The 22637-nt window shown below is 39.9% G+C and overlaps 1 protein-coding gene across 1 annotated transcript in view; it reads right to left on the minus strand.

Annotated features, from left to right (window-relative positions):
• The window catches only part of LOC110987184 (repulsive guidance molecule A-like), a 105891-nt gene extending 83464 nt beyond the window's left edge, over window positions 1–22427 (minus strand). The window contains exon 1 of the mRNA XM_022249709.2: window positions 21958–22427. The gene's annotated coding sequence lies outside the window, so the exon portion shown is untranslated. The remainder of the gene's footprint in view (window positions 1–21957) is intronic.
• Between the last annotated feature and the right edge of the window lie 210 nt (window positions 22428–22637).

Below are 22637 nucleotides of genomic sequence, written 5' to 3' on the forward strand. Positions count from 1 at the left end.
TAAGTGCAAAATAAGGGTATTTTGGGGGCCAATAAAATAGAATTTGTTTTCTCTATGTATGTTCTGTGGGATCACTGAGAAGGATAAGTGTAAATCAGACACATCTTAAGTTGTAACCACCCAAGACTAAGCACAATTAGCACAGTTCTTTTGTCCAAGGCCAAGGTGGACGTTGCAGGTTAGCTTAACATCTCGATCTTTTCAAGCCAGTAATACATTACGCAACTGAGTCCACTGCGTAATAAAAAATTTGGACCATTTTTCGCTTCAGCTGCAATTTCTGAAATAAACTCTTCCGATTAATTTTGCTCAGTAAGCAGTTTAGCCATGACTCAGTTGGCACTGACAGTAAAACCAATGAACACCTCAGTGAAATTTGAAGCCGAGTCTCAAGCCACAAGGATTCTTTTATGTGAAGTAATGAGGAGTCCTGAGTTGAATGTTGTCCCTTTAAGGCAGTGGAGACCTTGACTTATTCCAACACGGTTGTTAAAACTTGGAACCTCCATACAAAAACCCGGCAAAGACAACAGAAATATGTATTTTCAACCTTGGGGTGGCAATGGGGGTGCTTTTTAAGGGAACCCGGGAAACACATTTGGAACTAATTACTGCTCAGAAAAAAATCTTTGCAGGTTGTGCTTTGTTTATGTTAAAAGGAGATGGTCCCTTATGCTGTTCCTGGCAATGGTTTACATTGACAAATTGAATAAATGTCTGTAAGCTTTTCAATATCAATGCTTATAAGTTGCTCACATGAGAGTTATGGTCAGCTGGATGTGAAAATAAATTGATAACAAAGGAAAGAAAAGGAGAGAATTATGTACACCATCAACAACAAGCATCTTACCAATGAAACTGCATAATGGATAAAGAAGCATCATTCTCAAATGGTAATTAAAACTTGACCACAATGACAAACTAAAATCTGCCTGATGCGAGTACATGGAACTAGGTCTATCGTTGGAACTTTAGCTTCTAAAATGTACAATATTAAACTAAACTATAAGGGGACAATTAATGTCAATGGGTTGGTTCATCTTTGCTGCAGTGCAACTCATAAAGTGTAGGGTCAGTAATGCAGCATTCTTCATCTGTCCTGGTATACAGATGTGGACAACACTGAGTATATGTTATAAATTTGATTTTTACTGCCTCTACATGCGATGCGTACACTGTATCTCTCAATTAGGGAATACCTTCCTGTCAGGTAAACAGTCCCCAATTAAAAGCATAACATGGGCTGTGTACTTGACCATGGATTGGGTATTATGGACGCCCAAGCTACCGAGTGTTACAATGGTCAGTTTTTATAAGGCAATAGCATCTGATATTGACAAGCTGCATGTCCCCTGGGCTGTGGATGGCTGAAGCCCCACACAGCGATGGTAGCACCGCTGGAAAAGCTGGACCAATCAGACTTCGTATTGGCTGGGTCATACCATTTCAGACAGAGGAAGAATCAAAGATGAATGAACAGACGTTTGATAGGTACATGTACATTTTCATCATCAGCCATAATTGGAGAGTGGCTTCAGAATGCTTACAGCATTTCAAAGTACAACGTGTACTAACCCGTAACCAAATTTTACACGTAACTCGGTAAAACAAATTAAAGGTCATCAATGTCAAAGAGTATCATTTGAAGGTGGGCATTCTCACATTCATGTAAAATTTTAAGGACAATAGTGTTTGTATCAACTTGTTTTTTCCCCATTTAAATGACAATTGTCTTCAAAATCAGCAGGCCTATTCATTTGTGGACATATATACATTCATACAAGCCTATTAAGCAGTCTTGCATGATGCAAATATACAAGACATCTTGTGATGGGGCATACACTGTACAGGAGGCATTTTTTGCACAGGATTCAGTTTACAATGATTTTTACCACTGCTACAAAAATGTTGAGCTATAGTTCTTTCAGCTGCTGCATTAGGACACTTTATGAAGGGTTTAACTTCAAAACCTCTTAGCTTTTGGTAGAAATTTGTCCCCCACAGAGCAAAATCAAAGATTTTTCCCACCGTACATGGGGACCTCCTTTCTCCACCCCAAATGAAATTACGAGAAAATATGCCAGCCACAAAACAACAGATCTCCTCAGAGGAGTCTTGCCACCTCTTGCTGGACCTGACTGGCAGAACATGATATTTTCTCAAAGTCGGGCTAACTCCAGTGGTATGCCTGCACCTGTCACACATAGGGAATTCCACCTTCCCCGCCCTTATTTGTCCCTATTTGTGCCAGGTACCCCCTGGGGAGTCTCACCCCAGTTGTCACACCTCCTGTCTCTCCCCTGTTGGTGTGAGATCTCACATGTGAGGCCTTACAGACCTGCGCTTTCAAAACGTCAGTTTGGCGGATGACCTGCACTAATTCTTTACTTAACTGGAGAGAAACTGAATCTCAGGGAGCACAATGACGCTACCCTTTCAAGTCCTGTTAAAACAGTATAATTGGATTACAGTCATTTAGGTGGGGATTAAATTTGTTTGGCTCACTAATTTAGTTTTTGTCGACCTTGTCCTAGAAATGCAAGGTGAAAATCCTTGCAGAAATTTGTAGGTCATTTGAACACCTAATGTGCCAAACTTGTGCATCACAAACCAACCTTTCAGGTAACTTGGAACCAAATTGGGGGTTAAGCCTTCCCACATGCTATGCTACATAGTGAAATGACCCAAATTTGTAACACATTTATAGTACATGTATGCCCTAATTGAATATTAAAAGTGTGAAACATGACATTAAATTTTTGAAGTAAATCTTTTGGTAAAATTATTCAAAAATTTACTGCAAAAGTCCCAGTTTTAAGATTTATACCCAGTCTTAGTAATAAAAAAATGGATAAAAAAGTAATACAGTGCAGAAATCATGATGCATACATGCACGTATTGGTATACATCTGTCTACCTGGTGCATATTTTTATACACACACATAATGACATAACCTCAGGGACTACCACATATTTCCTGCATTTCAAATGGATGACTCAAGCCAGTTCCCAAGAACACACTGTGAACTTCTTTCTAGTTTTGTATGCAAGCAACACCATGAAATTCCTCCGTTCCTGCATACCATGCAAACATGCCACAAAACCACTCCTTCAAAATATCTGTGCTAATCCCCCCTGATACGGATTTACTGGCCTAAGGACAGGCTCAATCCGCCGTTTAATCTCCTGCCACTGTGGAAGGGATTGGACTTGTCAGCAGTGGGATGTGATAGGGATATAAAGCCTGGGGGAGTTGGCCTCATTTCCTTTCAGTTGGCACAAACCTAAAAATGTTTGAAAATAATTGATTGCCACAGACATCAAAAAATGTGGTGTAAGTATATTAAACCTTTTGAGTAGTGTGCAATCACCTTTACTAAAATAACGTCTGTTTTTAAAACTTTTTCTTAATCTTTGTGTGTATCTCAAAGATCACTTTGTACAATTTAACAGGTACCAGCATGAGATTTTATTTCATATTTCATTAATAAAGGCCTTGTCTAAAACAAAGATCAGGTTGTTTTAACAATTGTTGACTGCTACGATGTGGAATATGATGTTTTGAAAACCCAAGGGATGCATAGCACAAAAGGTGAAGCTCTGTCTTGATGTTTCACTTAACAAAGGAATCTTTGAACATTAAGAGTACACACAGTTAGTGGTCCTTGTATTCTCCTGTACAACGCAGGTGCACGTGGTATCATACAATGCTGGGTGACAGTGAGTGTGACATGCAGTTACATATATGTCACCCTGTCACATGATTATTCTAAGCCAATAAAAAAAAAGGATTCAAGGCAGAGGTAGCCTACTTGTACATGTACCTGATAACAACGGTTTCGCAACACTGCATGCTTTTCTAGACCACATGAGGTTTGCGGGAAAGTTTTACACGAATGTGCATTTTCTTGAAGCAGAAGAAAATGTTTTATGTTGGTATGCTGATATTAAATCAAGTTCATATTTTTAAATTTATCTATTCAAAAAGTGGTTGTCTAGTTTCAGATTCCAATGTTTGTGAAATGTGCAAGAAAACACACAAACATTGGAAGGTGAACTCTTCTAAACTTTCCTGAGGTGTGCATTCCGTATCAGAAACTGGCATATTTACAAATGAGCCTTGCCATGGCTTGTGTGTTTAGTTACACAATCATGTCAGACAATCTCATCATAACTGATGTTGGGGAAACATCATCTGGTCCCACCTCTAACCCTGAAAAATGAAATCAGGATGTTTCTGACAACTCTGAAGGTCAACATGAAATACACCTATGGCCCCGACACAAAATAAAGCTATCATTTGTCGCATTTCTGAAAATGATACACCGATATCCCATGGCTGAAACTGACAGAGAATTAATCACAAGGGGTCGAGTCAAATTCTCCTGTCAACAGTTTTATATGAAAGTTACCAACATGAGCCAGTCACATTCAATTCAGGGTATGTGCAATCTGAGCACTTCAGCACTCCAACAAATACCGAGTCCTGTGGAGACTGGAGATGTACCACCAGCAGGTATTTAATTAGTCTAGGATTCCAAAGTTCACCAACATGTAGCACCAGCATTGTGTGTAGAACATGTACTGGTGAAATACATACACATTCTAGACAAAACCAAAATTATTTTTCCACCTTAGAGCTTTCCAGCTCCACTTAGGGGGTGGCAGGGGAAATCTAAGAAGAGCATACTGTACATGAATATGTAACTGTTCACATCTACAGCATAAGAGATAAAATGCTATTGGTATAATGTGGGGATTTATACTGTACTTCAGCAATTCGCAATGTCCCTTTTAACAAACTTAAACTTTTAGAGACCTGTAAGGGAATACACTTTTTGAAACATCCAGGCTTGCTTATCAGATTGGGAGGGGGGGTTTAAACCTGGAGGAAACTGAGAAGACTGTACCACTTTAACACACTGGACTTTGAGACAATCAATTGCATTAAGATACATTTTTCTTAACTGTCTGGACTCAATATCACCACAGCCTTGTCATACAGCAGGAATGAAAATAGGTTCATCATCTGTACTTGCGAGAAGAAAGGTATGGGAAGTAATTTGAAACAGGCTGAAACTAAGAGATGGGCATGTACACAAAAGTGATTCAAAATGCAGTAAATATGCATTTATGCAAACATTAAATATTTAGATGTATGTTTTAGTTTCTTTTTAGTTTATGTAACACATGACAAAAGATTGCAGTCTTTGATTTTTTTCCATTCATAATCAAACTTGTACACGAAGATGTACCTTTTGAAATTTAGTAGTTTTAAAGATCACTTTAAAGCATGACATTTTCTTTGGCACACAATGTAAAGCATTGATTAATTCTGTGTAAAGAGCAATATTTCGTTACTTTCACTGCAAAAACAGAGAAACATTGGCCCTGAGCTCACACAACCCTGCCACAAAAAGAAATGCAATGACTACTCCAGCAGCACAGATGCACCCATGTCCGGAAGTGCCCACTTAAAAGTGTCCATGTTTTGTGCCAAGAATTAAATCTCCACTTCCTGATAATGAGTCAAGAGCCCACTACACATGCACATTCTTTGTATACATCTTCTGGTGACAAGGAGCTACACTCACTGAGTGAAATGGGACTTTTAATGGTTGCAAACAAACAAAGTAATCACCAAATTAGTGTCACCCAACCAGTGACAGGCCCCCATCACAGTTTACAACCTGTCTGTTTCCTATAAACACTGGGGGTGTGGGGTGGACTGTCAGGGCGGTGAGGGTACCAGGCTGAAGTTTGAAGTGGGGACACCATTAATCGGTTTGGCATCTGGTCCTCTTCATGGTGTTCACAATGCAAGGAGGAAATTTTGTGAAGAAAAAAACTACGAAAACAAACATGCACTTTTTTGATCAGGGAAAGCCTGCTTGCTGCTTGGCACATATGGTGAGCTGTCAGCACAAGGGCTGAGAAGACATATACAATTAGACCCAAAGAAATTATACACCTACGTGTACATGTATGATTTCCAAGCTGACCAAATGCTTCCAACCTAAAAGATACAGAGTTTTTATACATATAAATGTCTCTCAATTTTGAAATACAAGGGGTTTTAAGTTATATACAAAATTTCCAAATTGTTACCATTAACCAACGGTATGAACAAATAACTTACCCCCTTCACTCAGTGGTTTGACATACATGTACACGACGGTGTAATGTATCCCTGAGAGCCAAAAAATGCCATCATTTGTTTCTGTGTTTCCTGCCCCAACATGCCCAATGCATACCCTTTAAGTTTCCTTTTACAAGCAACTTGCTTAGTTGTTCAATTAATCAGCCAATGATGGCATGCTTGCACAGTACTGTTCATTATGGTGCAGTACATTTGTACAGTTTAATTTCAAAGCATTGGGCAGTAAACCAGCAGTTTCGTAACAAGGTAATGTTGTTTCGGTGCAAAGAAGCAGTTTGATAATTTTTTCAGACTAAAGATCTAAAGATCTTGACATCATGGCACAGGGATAGACTGCTCTCTGAGAAGTCACAAATAATTCCAGTAAATTTCTTGAGAAAGTCGGAGGTTTCGGGGGGTCCTTCAAAAGCACACAGACTTACAGGGTACATGTAAATTACAAATCAAGAGAAAATATCGACCCCCAAACAATACATGGATTTATTAAATGCAATATGGCCGTCACATTCATTTCCTAAGCCCAACCGCTATGTTGTAAAACCGAGAATATATAGAGATTGAACCTCTTTGGACTAGGCGAAGTCTGCCAGCTACCAGCACTTCAAAACAATAGGAGGTGACAGACAGGCCAAATGGGGGGTCTACACCTCTACATGTACATGTGTGTCCTCATTCTGTTGGCAAAGTGACCTCTGTGACCTGACTGACCTCATCTTATCAAAGGCCAGTGCATGAAATGCTTCACTTTTTGGTTAACCTCTCTGAGACACATTTACCTCAAGTTGCCATAGCTTTATCACTGATAAGCTCACATCACACCACCAGTACACATACTACCCTACACTTGCAAGATAACAACCATACAGTAGGATGGGGATGGCTCCATAGGGGAAGAAAAACATCAGGTTTTTATTTAAAACAGAACCTCTGACATTAAACGTGCCCTATCCACATGATTTGAATTGACAGACTGATTGGCAACAGTAAAATTGATCTACACGTGGAATTTAAAAAAAAAAACCCTCATTTGTGACACTATATGACAAATCTCACTTTGAAATGTGCCACTTCTGAAAACCATGGCAAATCACACTGATGAACATGATACAGGGAAAGGCGAAGAAGCCCTGGGGGGATTCTTTTTGATTGTTTTTGTTTATAGCCATGGTCCCTCATAACCACTACTTATTAGCCTTGCAACTGATCCAACACAATATTTGTACAAACTTCTGCAACCAAGCACTTCACACTATGGTCTAGGTCATACTTGTCATTAATTCAAATTTTCCCTGAGGCAAAATCATTCTAGTTTTGCCTTGTTAGCAAGGACCATGCAAAGTAATACGGCGCCTTTCTTCCAAAGCACCTGATGGAGTCTTGTCTTTCTCCCTTGACATGATGCAAGTTTTTATAGGAGTTCTCCATTAATTTCACAAAAAATACTATGTTGAGGTCAAAAGTGCTGCAATGTACAAGTCGCAAAAGTACTTGAACCTATTTTTGGCACTTTTGATTACAATAAATTAAAACCAATGTGGTTTAATTCCACCTTACAAGTCATCGGAAGTATTACTCCAATGTTTGACATTTTTGTCAATCAGTCTTGGACAAAAAACACATCAAAATTAACATCCAATCTCTTTGTGTCACCTCTGGATCTGATCCTTTTTATACAAATGTTGTTGGCGGGGAATATTCTTTCCAGGCTTGCAGTTTTCTTAACTGGACTCACGAGGGCAGCACCCAGCATGAGCAGTCCTGTATCCTTTTCCATACACACATTTTCAGTTATTTTTTTCCCGTCAAACTTTAAATAAAATAAAAATCACATTTTCGTACAGTTAGGCAAACTTTTGACTTTGAAACAGTTTCGCATCACAAAGCATGCACATCGAGGCTTATTCTGAATTGTGTATTTGGGCTACAACAGTATCTGAGAAAAAGTACTTGAAAGTAATAAAAAGAAAACTTTGCACAATACTGATTTGAACTCTATAATTTTTTTCTAATAGGAAGGAAGGTTTCTCGCTCAAAAATGTATATTAATTTTACATTCAAATGCAACAGTTCTGATGTTGCATAGAGTACATGTTGGCTGCAAAATGTATGCATGCTTGCACCTGCCAATAGATGGCGCTATTGCCTGTTCACAGTGAACCAAGGGATGAAGTTGCACCCAATGTCGTCATCATTCACTTTACAAATGTAATAGTAAAATGTCAATAAAAATGAAAATGACAGCTACACTGTAATAACATGATTCAGTGGATGGGTTCCTTTCTTTCTGTCAAGACCTAAGGGTAGACGTATTTTACTTGCACTTTTCTTTTCCATAGTTTCCATACATAATAGAATTTCCCTCTTTTCAGTAGAGTAAAAATTTGTGGTATGGTTGCCCGTAGGTTGATCTTTCCGGTATGTATCCATACTATATTACATGTCCACGCAGACTGACAAGACAAAAATATAGTGCAACTGTACCTAGCTGACAATGGAAGACATGTGGCCCGGCAACAACCATAATCAGACCAGATGGCAAAGGTGTTGACTGGAGATGCAGACTATCACCTCCCCGCATGAATACACAGTAATGATGATGACAATGAACTTTTTCTTGTCTGGGGCATAGATAATACTGGACACATTACATGTGCACCCGGTGCTGGGAAGCTAATTAAAGGGCATGATACACACATGTACCTGTGAATGTAGTATACAACTAGTGTACACTAAGAATAAGTGTGGTTAATAGGACACTGTAATGAAATGGATACAGGTCTTGCTTTTGGTATCGAGGATACTTAGTATTCACTGTTTATTGGTGACTGATGAGCATCATTATAATAATGCACATGATAGCCCTTGTTTTAATAAAGTGACTGAAACTTTATGTTATGACTAAAACGTGTGCCATGCCGCTCAAGTAGTACTATACAGAAGTTATTTACTGACTCGACTCACCTGCCATATTGTCATCAAGCCAACTTGTGAGATGTGCATGTATTGCATAGTAACACGCAATTTGGATCGATGTTCAATTGAGAAGAAAATGACGAATCCCATGAAAGAAATCATATTTTCCCACACTGGTAAATAACTTGGATGGTGTTCACGGACGCAGTATACTCAGAAGCATATATTGGGCTCCACTGATCCATATTTGTTACTGAAATCAATGTTTTGTGAGGTCATGTGTGCAAGTCACGTTCGGGATTTACAGCTACCTCATCAATTTGACATTGGCGTATACACATCAATCGCTGAAAACTACAAGAGTTTGGGAGCCTACAAATACTTTATGGCTGGATTGTGAAGGAACTGGTAGTTTGCAAAAATATCAGAAACACTTATGTTCTTACAAGCAAGGTAAATTGTGTGAACAGTGCAGAGTCGCGTGTGCGAGCTAGTTGAGTCCAGTTTTCGTGTCGAATTGCAGCGATCCATTTCGCTCTTCATTGCGGATTGGCAGGAATCTGATAGAATGCTGATCCTTTGAAGTAACTTTGTGATTTTGGCACCCTATGGCACAGGAAACCTTCACCATATTACAGTGACAGCAAACAAACCATGCTTGTGCGTATGCATGTACTTGCACGCGTTACCATGAATGCGCTTGATGGTCAATATGGCATAAGTGAAACCACGGTTTGTACGGCATGTGGATTTCCCATTCAGGATAGATCAGTTAGGAGACTAGTCAGTGGCGTAACTATGGGGGGGCCACGGGGGACACTCCCCCCCCCAGCGAATGCCCGTACCTCCCTCTACCATGAAATCCATGAACCTGCTGCAGTTAATTGTGTCTGTTGGTGCCCCCCTAAAAATGTGTGCACCCCTGGGTGCCCCGAAACGTAACAGCCCTAGTTACGACACTGAATCCAGTTTTAAATCAAATATGTACTGCTGAAACAATCGCCGCATATATCTGCACCACTGTGGAAGTTCAGCCACTTCTGCTGTATACGTACACGCTGCATCCGCACGTTATCAGTCACAGTTTCAGTGACTTGAAAAATGCAAATAGTTGTGCAGATTAAACAGTGTTTAAAGTGAATTATAATCCCCAAAGGTTGACTCTACCGGTAGTTGTCAAATGTATACCGTCTTAGAATCGGTCAGGTGGGACCATGCAACAGTAGTGCGGTACGTGCTCTATCTGAGGAAGATTGTGTGGGTTGCCGAGTTCTGTCCAGAGGCCACCATGAGGAAGGCGGTTGGAAACTGGGCAGAGAGAGAATCTGTAGCTTTGCCTTTAGGTACCCATATAATCAGAGCAGACACTTGCAATCGATCCACTGATATTTTGGGTGATCTCAGGGAAGTCACCTGAGTGAGGATTACGGGTGGGGATTTAGACAGCACTGTGCAGAGTGCAGATAGGCAGCACAGTGCCGATTATAGACAGCACTGTACAGGGTGCGTCTTATAGGCAGCTCCGTGCCGATTATTCTAGTGTTCTTTTATAAATGTTGAGGTTCATTATTGAAACCCAACTGTGTAAAAGTTATTGTAGAGAAGAGGAGAGTATTAAACCAGCGGTTCCTATGGTCTTGCCAATAATTCTTGTTGTACCATACATGTTTGTTCTTGTGTCAGTCAACAGTCACCCATCAATTACCAACTGTTGGTATATTTCTGCAAAAATGACCGCATACCTGGGCCTTGGATTTCTCATGAAACTAAAGGGCCAAGGCAGAGTTTGTGTTCAGGTTAGGTGATTTTCCCCAGAGACTGGAGATAGTTTTCCTAAATACCACCTACACTTAGACTGGCTCACTGGGAATAAATCCCACAAATTGATGTCAGAAGTGGGATTGCATTGATTGGGTCGGTATTGTAGATCAAGACATGTGTTAGTATTATTGGTTGCAAAGTTGAGAGTTTTCCTGTGCTGGCAAGTGAATGTGAGGTGTCAGAAGCACAAAACAGAAAGTGGCTGAGTGAAGTAACCCTGTGAGAAACAGGGTTATGTGTACCATTAGCAAGACTGCGGTGATAATGAGTATAGACAGAGTACTCAGAATATGGAGGCAGAGCTGCAGAGGCTTAAGTTAGAATTGCTGCAGTTCCTCTGATCCAGTGGGAGAGAGATCTCATGGCAAAGAAATTAGATCAGAAAACTCCCTTAGGAAGGATTGGAGGCACCTCTGAGATGAATGGATGTGCCAGAAAAAAAGTGGATTTGAGATTGTATTCAGGTTGCCAGCAGTAAGTTCTGGCTATCTCTCAGTTGGAGACAGGTAGTCTAGTGGCTTAGCTCACCATATTTACTTCCCAAGGGTGGATAGACAGTGGAGTTTGGAAAAGTAATTCCAAAGAGAAGCTGGTTTGGAAGACGTCCAACCAGTGAGCACATCATAGTGCAATAGAGGAAACAAGTCCTTTCTTTCGGGCTCAGGTGGAGCGGATCAGCTTGCAAAGAGCTGTAGCCTGACCCCGCAGAGTGCAGAAAAGATTCCACCAGCGATACTGACCAACAGCGAGCTATTAAGCTTTGCAAACTGTCCAGTGGACGTGGTCAGCAGCAGCCCGGTGGAGAAAACACACCATTTTAGTAGGGCTATGGCCTCTGAAGAGAGAAAAGAGAGTTGGTGAAGGGAAGAGTAAGACATTGGACACAGCCAAACCACCGCCCAAATGTCATCCCAACAGATACAATGGCACGACACTGTGGGAAGAATATTTCTGGCAAGTTGAATCATGTAGAGAACCAGTGGAATGAAGAGCAGGATGCTACTTATTTGGTTGATAGTCTGCAAGGAAACGCCCTAAGGGACGTTTCATCTCGCCGGGAGCACTCCTCATATAGTGGGCTGGCAATTGAAAGGAGGTTAAGATTGCCAAAGTGACAAATGTCTCGTTGAGTTGTGAGGCATCATCAACATAAGCTGAAAGAGATCCTACAAAAGCTGGGTCAAGAAATACAAGAATTGGTGGTCAAGGCATAGTCTGATTTTCAGAAGGAATCATGAGACTGATTGGCAAATAATCACTTTCTAGAGGCAGTGAAAAGTCTGTCTGTACAAGAAGGTATAAACTGGGCTCGTCCAAAGAATTTGGATGATGCCATCCAGGTGTCAGATCTCAGCCCATTTTATTGTTTGAAATTTTGAGTTTTGTTTTTGTTAATGTAGGGCCTACAGTTTTATTGTGTTTCCAAGTTTTGGTTGCATCAAAAGGAAGCTGCTGGATTTATATGTTCATTTCTGTCTTTGATGTCATTGACTTGTATTTTACGCAAGGTATTATAGGGGCTCTGGGTTGTAGACTTTACATTTCAATGGTAAGTACAAACAGATGGGATGTTTCAGTTGGATGTGGTCTTTTCATTGGGTACACTGGAGTGTGAAAGAGTATGTCGTATATAGAGCAGAGGTGTGCTACCCATGGTCAGTCAGCTGTCTTGCTGCATAGCCTTGTAACACCAGTGGTCAAGCTCTTCCATTCAGCAAGCTACAAAGTTCAGCTACGGGCCTTGTGCTCTTTAGGGTTGCCAATCTTTATGAACATCTTTTCCCTGTTCTAAGCGGACTGTCAGAAGACTCTGGAACTGGTGACTGACTACAGGCAACCGGGAGGCCACAAACCAGAGCCCTACCTTATGGCATTTCACTACCTTTGGGTCCAGCCAAGATGTACTTCATCCTGACTGTTCTGCGCTGTGTCTAGTGAGGGTGTGGCTACCTGTGCTGGCAGTGCACTAGGACTGGACCAAGATGAACTGTTAAATCTCAACATTGAAAGGCTTGGTTTTATAATTTATTTTACGATATTTTAGCCTGTGTGGCATTATTTAGTCTGTGTGGCGTTATATCTAACCTGTGTGGCACTTGTCAGCCTCTGTGACAATGCTTAGCCTTTGTGGTGAATCCAAGTTAGTGGTAATATGGAGTCAAGCCTTAGAGTCGGGTGAATTTTGTTCTTTTCCTGTATTTGGAAGTAGTCTTGGTGGCTTTCTTAGTAATTTGCTTTGCTTATTTTTCCAATGCATCCTAATTGTGGAGTATTTTGCTGTAGAAGCTAACTAAATGTGATTTGACTTTACACTTTGGATCTATTTTTCCTGTAATTATGCACAAAATGTAATGTTGAGTAATCCCACAGGGAACAGGTGTTAGCTTCAAAGCATGGGTTTGGTGTTTTGGGTGTCCAATGTAATTTCCCTTTTAATAAACTCTGAAACAATCCTCTGACGTCAGGTTTTTATGAATACCAAGATTTGAGGAATTCACGGTACATAACTGTGAAAGAGAGAACCTTAGGACTGTAAATAGATAATAACTTATTTTCCTGAGAAAGATTTGCATGTTTGACTTCATACTGATTGAGTGCTCACACCACGCAGCTCTAGAATTTTGAGAATTTTGAGAGAGTCCAGCAGGAGTAAATGCTTAATGGTAAGCCTGCCAAAATTGTAAGAGTATTAGACTCTGGGATGGGACAAAGATTAAGCAAATTAGAGGGTGGGCTGAATAACTTGACAGAACTGTTGACAAAGTTGTCACAACAGCCAGGGCAAACATATGTCACAAATGGAGAAGTGGGTAGAAACTCTCAGAAAAGGGAAAAAACTCAGAGAACAAGCAAGGTGACCAAAGCTGTTTTAGGTTTGGCGAGATGGGAAACCTTGTAAGAAAATGCAAGAACCCCAAGCAGCAACCCCAGAAACAGGGAAACGGGGTCCAGCCTCCCATAGGGTCTGCGGGGGAGGAGGGGATGACAGGATGGGAACATCAGTAAAAGAGAGGAAATCAGAGGATGGAAGAAGGGAAATAGCCCTTCCAGTGGCCAACGCTGGTCTAGATCTCTGGGGTAGATTGTTGATAGTGTGGTGATCGAGAGGAACCGGGTACCATTTTAAATTGACACAGGTTCCACAGACACACTCATCACTTAGTACAGTTTACTATCTGAAAACCAAAAAAGAGATCAGTCTTGGACACAGGGCCAGTTAAAGTGAGACTCGTTTGGGTAGATGTGCAGGTGGGTAAGACCCCGCCATCCAGTCAAGGCAGTTTTTCTAGGGATGAAGTACCGTGGTATTTTAGGTATGGACTTCCTTTTACCTACATGTGCATATTTGGACTTCGAAACTCAAGAGTGGAGAGTAAAAGGACAAAAAAATAAGTGTGGTCAAGAGGAGACCATAGATGCCAGGAAAGCCACAGGCAAAGAACCTTCCGGAGGTTTAGACATACTGATTGTGTTGGGACCAGTTAGCAGTCCAAGAAGGGGAAAAAGTGGGAGTCAGATGGTGACAATTTGATCAGATTGCTATTGAAACTTCGGAAAGACATAAAAGAAAAGTGCATATGGTGGACAGGTGAGTGGCCACGTGGGAATGAGTAAGACATGAGTAAGACATTGGCCAAGATGAAAAAGAGATGATGTCAGATCATTTCTGCAGAGTTTGTGAGACTTGATGAGCAAGGGGACAAGTACCCAGGCATGCCTGTAAAGAAGGTAGCCACAGTTTTGTTTGGGCGACTGCCGACGACAGGTAGCAGCAGTCAATGGATATTGGTAGTATGAAATTACCATACACAGTGGGTTCAGGCATACCCCCTTCCAGATTCCACTGCCAAGACAGTAGCACTAAAGATAGTGCAAGAGTTTGTATGCCGGTTTGGTGTGCCACAAGAGTTGCACTCCGACCGGGTACCAATTTGCCAGATACTTGGAGTGACAATGATCAGAACGACCATTTATAATAAAGCAGATAGTAGGTGAGGAAAATTCACTTGCTTTTTTCCCGGAAAATCTTCAGATAAGTTTTCATGTTGGGAAATCCCAGACAGGGCTGGTGGCATTTGGACTCTTGACAGGGAGGTGTGTTCTGAAATGGGAACCATAGAATTATCTACAGACACCCGTAACAACCTGTTTGTATCAGTCTCAATCCTCAGCAGCCCTGACTGTACATGCTATTGATGTACTGGTACATATATTATTACCAGTCTTGGGAATTTGATTGCAGAATCAGCCTAGCAATTATAATGTACATTTGTTTCAATCTGTTCCTTTAAGGTTCTGGAAAAATTAGCAAAATACAGGAAATAGAATAATTGCACAAAACACCTTTTTAGTTTTAAAATTTCATTTACCTCCTTTCTTGAAGTTTCTTGAAATCAGAATACAACCAGTACAGTTTCCAAGTGATACATGTGTAAGTACACAGTAAAGTTGTATGCTGGGAGCACGGTTCCTTCAAACACACATGTGCACATACATGCACCTGAATAAGTATATTCGCTCAGTGGGAGAGTCATCTTATGAATAATCATGCTACACCAACCCTACCATATCCCATTTGTTAGGAGTTGGAATTGTCTGACTGGAATGATTGATGCGATAGAGTTCTCCAACGTGATTAATCACGGTGATGAGATAAATGAAGTGAAAGAGCAAGAGAAAGTAAAATGGGTAGGAGGCAGGGAGGAGGAAATGCTGGCTTCATTGGAATTACAGATGTGTGGATTTATGGTCGTAATCTTGGGAGCGCTGGATGATGTGGACTGGCCCATCTGGTGAATGGTTAACTCATCAAAAGTGCCAAACTGGGATGCACAGCGCAAAGCTTTTTTTTTTTCCTTTTTCAGGGAAACAAGTGCACTTTAATTGGCAACGCAATCAATTTAGGTTTTTCTGCCAAGAAAAACTGGTAAATCAGACTGCAATGCGGAATCACTCGTGGAAAAATGGTAGGTGTCCTGTGAACAGGCAAACACCTTCATGGCAAAATATTCAATAGTTCTAGAGAACACTTGCCAGAAACAAAGTTATTTTGACATTCAAGAAGTGACACACTATAAAATAAAAACTTGAAAAGGCATAAAAGACCAATTTTAATTGTATGCATTGTGCAAATGTAAATGAAACAATATTCGAAACTGTTTTTAGTCACAATTCTTTTGGTTTCATTGCGACAATTCATTTGTAATATTCATGTATTTACACTAGTGAGCCATAATGCTGTTTTTAGGACTAATAACTTCAGTCTTTGAGCCTCAAGAGCTTCTAACGTTTACAGGTATCTTTCGTAACAGCAACCATTAAAGTCATGAGAGAAGTTAAATTCTGCCCAGATGATTACAACACTGCCCCTTTAATACAGCCATCACCAAAAGGATAACATTACAGTTGTGATGAGTTGTGAAGCATGTCATCACAAACAAATGAGGCAATGGTGATGACACACCAACAGATTATATCTGCTGTCTTCATTGTTCCTATTTGGTAAAAATCCTGCTGGAAATGAGGTGGTGATGACACTATTCTTGGGCTGATAAACACTATACTTGGTACAGGTAGGCACAATGCGCATTGTGACTTTAATTTGCTGGAAGGATTTCTCTGTTCTGCACTTCAGATTACAAGACTGAATGTAAACATCTGATACTGTGTACATGTATATGTACTAGTACATGTAGCAGAAATTCTGAAATGTCATACATGGCATTGTGATTAATGACAAGTGAGAGACAGAACCATTCAGCAAATAAATTCAAACATACTACACCTGTCACAAACACTACATGGAAGCTTTTTAGATACAAACCTTACAATTAATGTACATGTAATCAACAGAAACAGAATAAGTCACAGGTTTGAATATTTTTGGATACCACTGTTGTTATTTTATTCAATGTGGTCATAAGTGTACACAGTTTATGAAAATGTGCTATGCTACAGATTCTTTAAAGTATATTTAACTTAAAAATTTAATGCCAAATAAAAAGTTTGTTCCCCAGCGGAAGATGAAATATGTGTAACCTTCGCTACTTAAAGACCCTTCCTTTTTTAAGGGTCAACAGTATTTTTCAAAAATAAAATTATGTTTCTTCTTCTTCCTTACGAACTCGGGAGAGGGGAGAGTTTGGTGGTGGCTCCTTTAATGCACTATGAACATAAAAGCATTACATACTGACCCTTTGTAGCCAACATACATGTGTACCTGTACTCGTACATCTCAAGATTCAACAGTGTGTCATGCTAAAATGACCAGGTACTGTCTAAAAGGAGAACATCCTTCCTAATTTATTCATTGTGGCGAATCCAATGAGTGATTGGCATCTTTCCAAGAGAGTGGTTCGACTCATAAAAATTTGATAAAAATGACACGACGATGCACTTTACTGAGCCGCTTGAGGCTTCACAAGCCTCGTATGATTCATGCCTAGATATAGCCTGATGGAAATTGAATGATGCATGGCTTCAATGACAAAACAATGCAGCCGCTGCATGCAAAATGTACTTCTCAAGTGATGAAAATACATCATGTTTTAATAGAATCCATGCAGTTTCTCAGATCCCCTTCCATTGTACCAGTAAACAATGATGATAGCATGTTAAATAATGACGGCATAGTGCATACAGTACCCTTAAATACTGTATGTATATAGGATGGAGAATGACACCAAGATTCTCTCTTCAAACTTACCAGGAGTGAGTGTAATAAATCTATAGACAATGTATAAAATGACATACAAGTAAGAGAAAGCTATGGTACATGTGCAAGTACCAACATTATTTTTACATACAGATTCTCAAGGGGCCTTACTCCTCAGTGAAGAATGTGTGTGCAATGAGGCAATGTAAGGTGAGGCTGACTAAAATGATCTCCACTGTGTAGGCTAAGCAAAACATTCCTGCACTTCAAAGCAGTACTGAGAGACAAAAACAGTTCATTCTTGAATTCTTATACTAGCCCTAACCCCCTAGGGTGTATGTAAAATCGTATTGAAATTGGAGGATTTGGGAGTGTTAGGGTTAAATGACAGAAAACATTTTCCCCTAGATTAGATATATAACCCTGTAAATTACCTTTAATGCCTTATCCCACACTCCACTTTGGGCTTATATTAACAACCAGAGATAGTTAAGCATAGTTCCCTACGGGGGGTATATGGTCTTAACAAACGCTGACGGTACGGAAGAAATCAAGATGCAGAAAACACTTTTAAAATGGCATCCGAAACTTTTGCACAAAATGCCAATTTTAGGTAGCAATTTATATACTGCAGTCGGCAAAGTTTAACTTTGCCAACTGTCGCCATTTGCGTCATTTAATTGCGATAAAGTGTTTTTACATACTGGTACATGTACATGTCACTACATATCAACGGAAAATGATCAATTGTGGAAACCGGGCTTTAGAAAAGTCTCAGAATAAGACTCATAATAAAGCACAATCCAACAACCAAATTCAACATTTAGTAGCCTACACAACCCCACCAAACAACAAATTACAGTCTGTATGAGTATCATATACAACACTTCCTCCTCTTTTGCAAATTTTTTTGTACGGCCTATTTACATACAAGTACAAGTATTACTGCCTGACTGCATCTCTGTACCATTTGGCAAATTTACAAATTATAATTTCTGAACAACACTGAAGAAACAAATTACACATTGATTAATACAAAGACCAGAAAATATGGACAGTTATTTATTGAAATTTATTTTTATCAATGTACATATTCATACCCCTCTTTCCTCCTCTTGGACAATGCCATTCTAGATCTCAAAGGACACTGAGCAGTCTACTGGGGATGCTCTTAAAAGCCTGAGCCAAGCTCGGCATTAAGTTGTCATTGGGTGGAGGCTGTGCTATCCATCTTCTGCTGAGACACAAAAAGCTCCATACATTCAGAGGTTTCTGTGCGTATTGCATGACTGATTGCCAACCTCCTGTTTCTATGGTTTTGCATGCAGTATGCTAACAAGTACATGTACTTGTAGCACCCTGGTTGCAATGATACAAGTATGCCTATCACAACAGGGCAGTTTAAACTGAACCCCAATCTTCCCTCCCCAGAAAAACCTCACATCTCTCTGCAAACAAATCATTTTGAAAATTTTATTTTCCCATTTGTCTCGAATGGAATCCCTCAAATTTTCCATTACTTGTCAGCTGGATGGACAATCTTGAACCTTTTCATCTGACTCTGAGCAATCTTCACGTAAACCTCTGGAAGTTCAAGAGTTCACTTTCAATTCACATACAATTATGTTGACTTGATATATTTTGGAGCACAGTTTTACATGTCTGTCATTTGAAGCCAAAATCTGAAATGTACAAATATGTAGTACATGCATATTGGACTGTAAGGCTGATATACAGATTGGTGACTCATAAATAAGGTAAACTTTCTTTTGACAATATGATGTGAAACGGTCAACCTATTCAGAGGCTGTTGGATGAGACCAGAATACATTTAACAAGAATTACCGTAGTACTTCATTCAAACACACCAACAAAAACGGACTACCGGTACATGTAATTCCAATACCATAAATTTGAACAGAGGTACGATAATATGCCAACATTCACTAACCTGAACTTCCTTTGTAATTATATATTGAACTTATAAAGGACAAGCAGTAATAAACTAAAAGCAAAACAAAGGAGATTGATGCAAAGGCTTTTAAGAAACAGGACTTTTTATCAAATCTGAAGAAAATTCCATTCAACCTTCTCGTAGTGAAGTCCCCAAAATTCACCAACACTGTGCATCATTCAAAGCTCTAGACATTTGCTTTGATATTAACTTCAACTTCAAGTTTTAATACACATGAGCACATTAATTCTTGAATGTACTGTCCACAATTATAGAATCTAAGAAAACTTACGGCAACATATTTTGTAAATACATGTACATCAGTGGTCACAATGAAACCAAACACTGATCAATACAACATGACCAGCTGGGTACCGTCCCCTTATTATTGGATTCATGATGTCCGTATGTAAATGTATATGCGTGTGTACATACTTTTTGAAAATGTACATGTATGTAAATTCTAACACTGCAAAAAATGTTGAATTTATTTCCTCCCATGATCACACTGGCACTCATCACTCATCAGCCTTTCAATCACTTTAAACGCTCACTGCATTAATTTAATGTCAAATTGATATTCAGAAGTATGTATGTATCTGAAACCATTTTGGTTCTTCAAAATCTTTGGATCCCATCTTAGTTTTATTTTAAACCTGCATTTTCCTTTCTCAAGTCTTTTTAAAAGGTTCTTCTTTTGAAATATGGTGGTTTTCTTTACAATTTGAGTTCTTAACCTTATGGTGTGGGTTAGCATGAATGATAATTTTAACTTACCTGGACTGACTCAACTGTTGTCTATTATACAAGTAAGATAGTATTTTTAGTATTTAAAAACAAACTGAGCTGAATGAAAGATTTCATTTTTAATTCCCCAGTTAATGTGTGTCTTTAAATTGTTTTTAAAATTTACACACGAGTCACGACCCAATCCCGCCAGCCCAGTACTGGTGCAATATACATCTCATGACAGACAACATCCAAGAAGCATGCACTGCAACATTGATAGGACTTTGAAGAAAAAAGCCCAGAAGCATGATAATACATGTACTACTCTGAGCTCATTAAGGCCTATATTACATATTGCTTGGGGCAATGCAGGATGATAAAAAAATGGAGCACAGCCTCTTCTATAGCACTGAGCCTCCTCCTTTTTGGAGTAGAGGGCAAATACATGTAACATGTAAGCCATTACTAATCAGCAAATTATATGTATACATGTAGCAGTACGTGTACAGCTCAAAATAAAAAACAGAAACTGACAAAACAAAACAGAATAATGGATTGACTGGCACTAAACAGGTTGGGTAAATAAGGTTTCGCATCTGGATTTGTGGACAGAATGGAGGAGGTGCTTCTACCCTTTACCACTTGCTGCCGGGGCACCCCGTTTTGAGCACCATGGGTTTATACGCAGAGCTGAGGTGCCCGAAATGGGACAAAAGAGCTGGTTCGTGTAACAAAAGACCGTACTCGGAACAAAAGACCTGCTGCTGGGTATTGCCATTATTTTTCGGCTTGCATTTTTCGAAGGTAATCTGTCACTGTTTTTAAACAGTATACCACTGTTTTGGGCATAGCGCGCCCGCTGATTAGCACCACGGACAAAAGTGCTCCAGGGCCGCATTGATGACCAACACAGCACCGCCGCATGCTAATCCAGCCGCGCTTGAAAAGACGCCACTCGCATTTACTGGGGACAAAGGAAATTACGCAACACCTCACAATTCTGAGCTCTTTTTACAGGGCGGCAGGCCTGGCTGAATACTCAGGAGTCAATGAAGGTTGCCTGTCAGCTTAGAGTGGCCACCAGACAGTCATTTGTGTAGATGTAAACGTCCATTAAATGAAATGATGAATTTTTGGAGAATTTTGAAACTGAAAATCCTGAAAATCTCCCGTATGTGTGCACTGCATTTTTAAAAGCACCCAGCAGCAAGTGGTTAAGATTATTAATTTCTCCAAATTGGTGGATCAGAGTGCTTTCAAGCCATTCTTCTTTAAAAGGGGACCTTATCACCTAATCTAACACATTTTTGAACATAATTACATGTAGGGCTTACATTGTGCTGTTACAAACAAAACCTAAAAGCAGTTTTTTAAAATAGGCCTAGGTCTCTTTTTCAACATGTAAGCTTTCGGTTATTAAAGTACACCAAAGGCATACAAAGTCATGACCACAGTCAAATAAAAGTTAGTTTTTCAAGGAATTTTTTTCTGCATTCATACCTAAACTGCGGGATCTCTATGGCAGCGTTTAGATTTTGACGGGTAACAACAACATAGGCCTACATACATGCAGATATTCCATGATCACCAACACAACAGCAATGGAGCTTTATATTGGCAATCCTTGAATACCTTCAGTTTATGGACATCTACATTTTTGTTTCAACCAAATTTTAAGCTTATAAATTATACAACTTGGCTTTGTGTATATCAATTGAAACTTACCCTTTCAGCCTCGGGAAGTAGGCCCAAGTCCTTCAAGATCTTGTGGTGACAACTGAACTAGTTAATTCTGAGTGAGAAGTCATTTTCCACAGCCTGAGGATGTTACTAGAAAGTGTATACTTTGGCACTTATGGTCCAAAAAGTAGGGATCACACCCAACCCTAGCTGACGGGAGCTAATCTACGTCAAATGTGTGCATACACACTACGAGCACACTACACACTACACTTCAACTAGCGACGCGCGCGAAGCGTATCCGTTGAACACGACAATGTGCTCACAATGATATCGCCTGTCGCGTTGACACATTCAATGTGATAAGCAAAGGCACGTTCTTTTGGAACAAATTTTTCTTAACATTATCACAACAAAGTCTTATTTACTCGAATACAGCAGTATCACAACGTAGTCTCAGTCTGATTGTCCCTCCTCGTTAACCTACAACCGTCGACCTTTTCGTTTCGGCGGTGGCACACGATCTCTCCGCGGCGAGATAGTAGTTTGATTTCTCCGCACATCTTATATAGTAAAACGTTTGAGTCTGCTGGATACCAGACAAGTTTTTGAAGAGCTATCGTCTGCGGCTCAAAACGAACACAAGTACAAAGGCACGTGGGACGGGATACGCCCTCACTTGCCCGACACGTGTTGCAAAATCAGTAGATCAGTACCATTTTTGT

This window comes from Acanthaster planci, linkage group LG05, assembly GCF_054643075.1.
Source record: "Acanthaster planci isolate LZ-2023a linkage group LG05, COTS_SCS, whole genome shotgun sequence".
NCBI lineage: Eukaryota > Metazoa > Echinodermata > Asteroidea > Valvatida > Acanthasteridae > Acanthaster > Acanthaster planci.